Source organism: Hyperolius riggenbachi, chromosome 7 (assembly GCF_040937935.1).
Source record: "Hyperolius riggenbachi isolate aHypRig1 chromosome 7, aHypRig1.pri, whole genome shotgun sequence".
Lineage (NCBI taxonomy): Eukaryota > Metazoa > Chordata > Amphibia > Anura > Hyperoliidae > Hyperolius > Hyperolius riggenbachi.
Genome location: NC_090652.1, coordinates 226144846 through 226151588, shown reverse-complemented (window position 1 = coordinate 226151588; position 6743 = coordinate 226144846).

The following is a 6743-nucleotide window of genomic DNA, read 5'->3' as shown; positions in this document are numbered from 1 at the left end:
GAGCCGCTCCTGGTACTGTGCAGGGTGCTGCAAGCATCCAGCACTAGTAAGGACCACTGCATGTGCATCTGAGCCAGCGATGGCAGCCCTGGACGCTACATGCAGCATTGTTTTTTACCTGGCAGTAACCGCACCACGTGTCGACTGCTGACACGCTTGTGGTATGAATGCTCCATATCACATGCATGTCAGTTGCTCCAAACCAAGTGCGTGTCAGTTGCTCCATACCACATGTGTCAGTCAGTTGGATTGTTTTGCAGCCGAAGGGCACTTGACCCCGGCAATCAGCGGCTAAATAGTACTGCAGGTCACACAGTAATGGGACTGTAGCTTGTGCTGACCACGCTCCTGTGTGAGCTTATCCCTACTGGGTATGTGCGAGTAAGCTCCACGCATGCCCAGTAGAATAAAGATGCTCTGTCGCTGCTTTTTTTCCCTGCATGCAGGAGTGCTGTTCTACGGGGCATGCGCAGAGCTTACTTACGCATGCGCAGTGTACGGAGGAGCTCATACTCTGACAGGCGTGCAGCCATCACAAGCAGATGTATGGTCAATTGCACTATTCTGCTGGTACGGTTCATTTCTGCATCTGCTGTCACACAAATCAGGGGCAACATAACCCTGGATGGACTTGATTGACGGATGTCTTTTTTCAGCCAAAATATGTACGCTAATCTGCTGTCTGGAAAAAATGCATGCAGCCAGGTTTTTCACCAACAGGCCACAACTGCTGAAAACAAACTGGGGAAATGTAAAGTGGCCCATAATGAATTACAGTCTTCAACTCTGTTTTGTCTGCTGTCCGGTCTATTCGGTCTTTGGGGCAGCAAACAGTGTGAACCCAGCCTAAATCCCCACTCTGTGGGGCAGCATACATAGTGTAACCCAGTCTAAATCCCCACTCTGTGGGGCAGCATACATAGTGTGAACCCAGCCTAAATCCCCACTCTGTGGGGCAGCGTACATAGTGTAACCCAGCCTAAATCCCCACTCTGTGGGGCAGCATACATAGTGTGAACCCAGCCTAAATCCCCACTCTGTGGGGCAGCATACATAGTGTGAACCCAGCCTAAATCCCCATTCTGTGGGGCAGCATACATAGTGTAACCCAGCCTAAATCCCCACTCTGTGGGGCAGCACACATAGTGTAACCCAGCCTAAATCCCCACTCTATGGGGCAGCACACATAGTGCAACCCAGCCTAAATCCCCACTCTGTAGGGCAGCATACATAGTGTGAACCCAGCCTAAATCCCCATTCTGTTGGGCAGCATACATAGTGTAACCCAGCCTAAATCCCCATTCTGTGGGGCAGCATACATAGTGTAACCCAGCCTAAATCCCCACTCTATGGGGCAGCACACATAGTGCAACCCAGCCTAAATCCCCACTCTGTAGGGCCGCACACATAATGTAACCCAGCCTAAATCCCCACTAGGGGTTGATTCACTAAATCGTGATAACGCATATCATGGCCGCGCTAGCGTTTTTGCATGCAATCGCAAATGAAATTTCACAATTGCGTGTGAAAACATGAAAACGCACTAGCACTGTGATGAGTTATCGTGGTTTAGTGAATTAAGCCCATAGTGTGAACCCAGCATACATTGTCTTGACATACATGTGACTACTTGGTAATGCAGTCTAGCAGCCCTAGTGCTAGACACAATGGGGACCTGGGCAAAGATTAAATATGGCCCCTGACCCACAACCTGCCCCCCCCCCCCCCCCCATCCTACTGGAAAAAAAAGTTAGTAGGGGCTGAAATAGAACTTTGCATGGGGCTAACCAGATATGACAGCTGCTGATAACAACAGGCAGCTTGATTAATTAGTCATGCTCCCAGTTAATTAATCAGAATCGTCTGAATCTCATTAATCCTGTGAAAAGTTCTAGTTCAAACTTCTGGTTGCCTTCTGTAGAGCAAGTTGAAAAGAAAAAAAATCCTCTCCACATATCAGCCAGTGCTGGTAATCACAGAGGTATAAGGTCGCCATGAAGAGGGGAGAGTGCACTTCACTGAAGCTCTTGGTTTCTGCACTTTATAGTTGTGGGTTCCAATAGACCTCTCAATGGTAATGCATTTTTTTTAAAACTTGTTTTAAATTTACTCTTTGTAAAGTGGTAGCAGCTATTTTTTTTAATATACTGGGACTGTAGGCATATGTTTTTGGATTGTAAGATTAGTTACAGGTGGCATTACAGATCTCTGCAGGGGTGTCACATATGTCATGCGGCGCTGCCGCATGAATTGGGCAACGGGTGGTGCTGCTAGTAAAATATATTAGTAATCTCTACAATACCGATATTTTACTATACACTTACCCAGCACCCATTTTCATCTGAACCCTCCCCTCCTAGTACCTAAATCTACCCCCCTCCTCCGACAATCACACACCACACCTAATGCTTAACATTAACCATCCCTCTTCCAGTACTTAAAATTAGTCCCTAACACCAACTCCAGCACCCAAATGACTGCTAGATGTAGCTGATCATGTACATTCGGATTATTACCATTATTCCCTATGTAGGAGCCAATCAGGGCAACTCACTGCCTGGGTGCCCGATTACCGATAATTAACAAAAGCATCTATTAGATGCCTGCCAATCCCGTGCCCAAATTACCTCTCACGATCCATGTAGATGTATAGTTTGTGGAGTAGTTGCAAACTATAGTATTTATCACTAAGAGCTTGCCAACTATAGTATTTATCATTAAGAGTTTGCCAACTGTAGTATTTACCACTAAGAGTTTGCCAACTATAGTATTTATCACTAAGAGTTTGCCAACTGTAGTATTTATCACTAAGAGTTTGCCAACTATAGTATGTATCACTAAGAGTTTGCCAACTATAGTATGTATCACTAAGAGTTTGCAAACTATAGTATTTATCACTAAGAGTTTGCCAACTATAGTATTTATCACTAAGAGTTTGCCAACTATAGTATATATCACTAAGAGTTTGCCAACTATAGTATTTATCACTAAGAGTTTGCCAACTATAGTATTTATCACTAAGAGTTTGCCAACTATAGTATTTATCACTAAGAGTTTGCCAACTATAGTATACCGTATATCACTCAGAGTTTGGTCAGACCCTTTACATTTCCAAAAATATACAAAATACATTTTTTTTTTCTAGAAAATTAGGTAACCATGAAAATTCACTTTTTGTTGTGAACATCATTTTAGTGCAGATAGTTTGTTCATCTTTATTTATGACAAGGTCAAGCTGAAATGGAAGCAACTGGAGTTTCTTTGCCTATCACTTATTAAAGAATTCAGAGTTTTTGTAATGCAAATTTGAATTTCCCCAGTACTGCCACTATAATACATTAATAGGCACAAGAGCTTGTTGCATTTAGACACCAAAATATGCCAAATATTTCCTTTCACAACATACTTTCTAATTTTTGTTTCTCGGGAAACAAAACAAAGCATCTAGTCTTTTTTCAAAGAGCTTAATTTCTAAAAGCATGGATTTCGTTTGCTAATGGGCTTGAGAGAGCCACTAAATCAATTCATGCAGTCTTCATAAGTCAAGAGTCAAATAGCTTTAATTGAGAACAGTTTAATGCATGTCCTTGTAGCATTTTTGTGACTGTTTAGTGGTAGAGCAGGGTGGACCTGTACGTGTCTGAGTAGGGAAAAGTACAGAGTTTCCACAGAAGCTTTGTGATAAATTGGAAGTGACTGCATCCCCTGCTTTATGCCAGATACCATATATCATGCTTCTGGTAGAAGAAAAGAACACTTTCATAAAACAATCTTATTCTTCACCTATAATGGTCATTGCAGGTGAAAAATAGATCTTTGTTTGGGTATTCTTCTGTCATTTTTATCAGAGGTAGAAAAGCAGTTATTATTACTAGTATATATGTTCCAGGTGGGCACAGCACAGTGTTAGACAATAGGAGTGGGGAGAACAGTCAGATGCAGAGCATTACAAGAAAGGCGAGTGGGGAAAATGTGAATAGGGAGTAGAAGGATGAATCAGGGATGGATGGGTAGATTATGGTCAGGAGAGGTGACATTGTGGGAGGAGGGACTTTATGGGTGGAGGGAAGCAGGCCCCGCAGCAAGATTATTGAGGGGTCCTCTGCACATAACCCTGCACATAACCCATAATTCATGGTGGTGGTGGCCAGTCACTCCCCCTAGCTAGGGGGCACTGTTATATTTACTGAGCCCACCCTTTCTCTGATCTCCTCTTCTTGCCAGGAGGCCTGTACTTTATCACTCTATGCTGACATCCTGGGGATACTGATCACATCAGGCATCGGGAGCCAAAGGATGTCAGCATAGAGCGCAAGTCTCCCAGCAAGAAGAGGATTGGGGACAGCGTGGACTCTGTAAATATAACAGTCAGTGGCGTAGCTAAGAAGCTATTGTCCCCGGTGCAAGTTTTACATTGGGCACCCACCCCAAGCACAATATTCAACAATAATTGATATGGCGCACCTAAACCTGCCAAGGACAACCACAGAGTCAGAGGTGCAAGAAGGGAATGGGGAACATTTTGTTAATGATTACTATTATTCTAAACATCTATAGAAGTGATTAGTACCAGAATAAGACCAAGATAGCTCATACTGAGGTTGAAGGAGGGCCCTATGGGGCCCCTCTGGTGCAAGGGCCCTGGTGCAGTTGCAACCTCTGCACCCCCCATTGCTACGCCACTGATAACAGTGCTCCCTGCACTAGAGGGGGAAGGAGGAGGTCTGGGCCCCTATGCTACTGGAAGGAAGGATAGAAGTGGGCTAGGTAGATAGATGGGGGTGAGGAAAGGTATCACGGCAAGTGACTCTGGAGGTGACACAGTGCAGTAAGAGTTAAAGAAGTGTGTGGGTGTCAGGAGAGGGAATTCCTCCTTCTCAGGTTGTAATGGGTATCTGTATCACAGGCACTCATTTTTAATTATTGGCATATACAACAATAATTCACAACATTAAACCACTGTTAGGTAAAGTACATTATAGTGGATACTGTATCTCATTATAATGGCAACTGACAAGGGTAGGGATATATTAACCACTTCACCCCCAAGGGATCTTACCCTAACGGACCAGAGCAATTGTCACCTGTCCACGCTCTTCCCTTTTATTTGCCAAAAACTTTTTCAATACTTAACACAACAAAATGATCTATACCTTAGTATTTTTGCCACAAAATAGGGTTTTTGGGGGAGATATTTGTTTTCAGTAATTACTTTACGTTCTTTGCATTTCTAAAGGGAAAAACAAGGAAAAAATGAAAAAATACAAAATTTCTCATATTCCATCCCCATAGCTGTAAAATAAACAATACTAATATACATAAAACCCACACATTTTATCTGCATATTTGTCCTGGTTATCACAAGATTTAAATTATGTCCCTAGTACAAAGTATGTTGACAATATATTATTTGTAAATAAAAGTGTCTTTTTTTCTATGTTGTGGTTTTCGTTTTCTCATTGCACACTACCAATGATTACAAGGCCTTATTAGCAAAAATAAGAGTAATATATGCTCTTGGCATATATATTTAAAAAGTCCATAAGGTAACTATTTATGTATTCTCTTTTCAATTCTGTCACTTTTGTGTTTTTTTTTGTTTGTTTTTTTGCACAAGTGTTTTATTGCTTCTCATTAAGCTAAAAGTAATTCTAATGACATAGGCCTCAAATCTCAAACACCCCAAATTCTATTCTCTCGCTTGTCACAATTAAAATGATATCCTATTTTCATAATCAGATAGCTTTTTGGCCATGCAATACACCGTTAACCATGAGCAGCACCAATGGATTTTTCAAGGCCATTTTTTGTACCAAAAGTAATAGTCATTCTTTCTTAGCAAAGCCCATGGAGCATCTGAACAGTCAAGAAAAGCCATACATTTCACCATTCTGAAAACTAGAGACTCAGGCCTACTCAGATATACATATTTTGTGACATTTGTACTTATGCGGTTTTGCTAAAATTGTACCATAACTTTTAAAATTGTATTTTTTTTACAGTTTTTTTTCCACTATTTTGGTACCAGCAGTCTCTGATCCTGAAGGGACCAGAGGCTGCTGTTACGCAAGTGATAGACTGTCATGGGGTGTTTCTGGATTTTAACAGGAGGAGAGAGAAATTGTATAGTAATGTCTGTTACCTAACACAATTCTTAATTTGTACAATGCCATAATTCTTCCTTGGTGCTGTATGACAAAGATGATTGAATTGCCAAACCCATACACGGATTATGCATAGTACAAGACAAGGACGTAAGAAATGATCAGTACGCTGTCCTGTGGTAGAGCACGTGCACCATGGACAGGAAAAGCAGGTGGAAATCTTATACTTTCAGGCTAGAGAAAGAAGGGGGAAGATAAACTAATAAACTCTACGTGAAGAAGCATTGAACCCTGAGGCAGAACCTGTACAATTCCCAATTCACTCATATGTCTGAAGAGTGACAAGGTTAGAAGGTTAGATTCTAAGATTATCTGAACAGGTTGCCTTTACGATTTAGGCCCCGTTCACACTTGCGTTTTGGCAAATAAACGGATCGGATCCTGATCGGATCCTGACCTGATCCTGATCAGAACCGTACGGTTTGTATCAGGCATGCATCAGGCTGCCATCCTGATCCGTGGGCAAAAAATAGCGAAATTTAAAAAAAAAAATGTTGGGGTCAGCAGAAGGTGCACCTGGTGCACGTGTAGAATCAGGTTCCTCTGCTGTAGGCCTCACCTCCACCTCCGACATTCTGC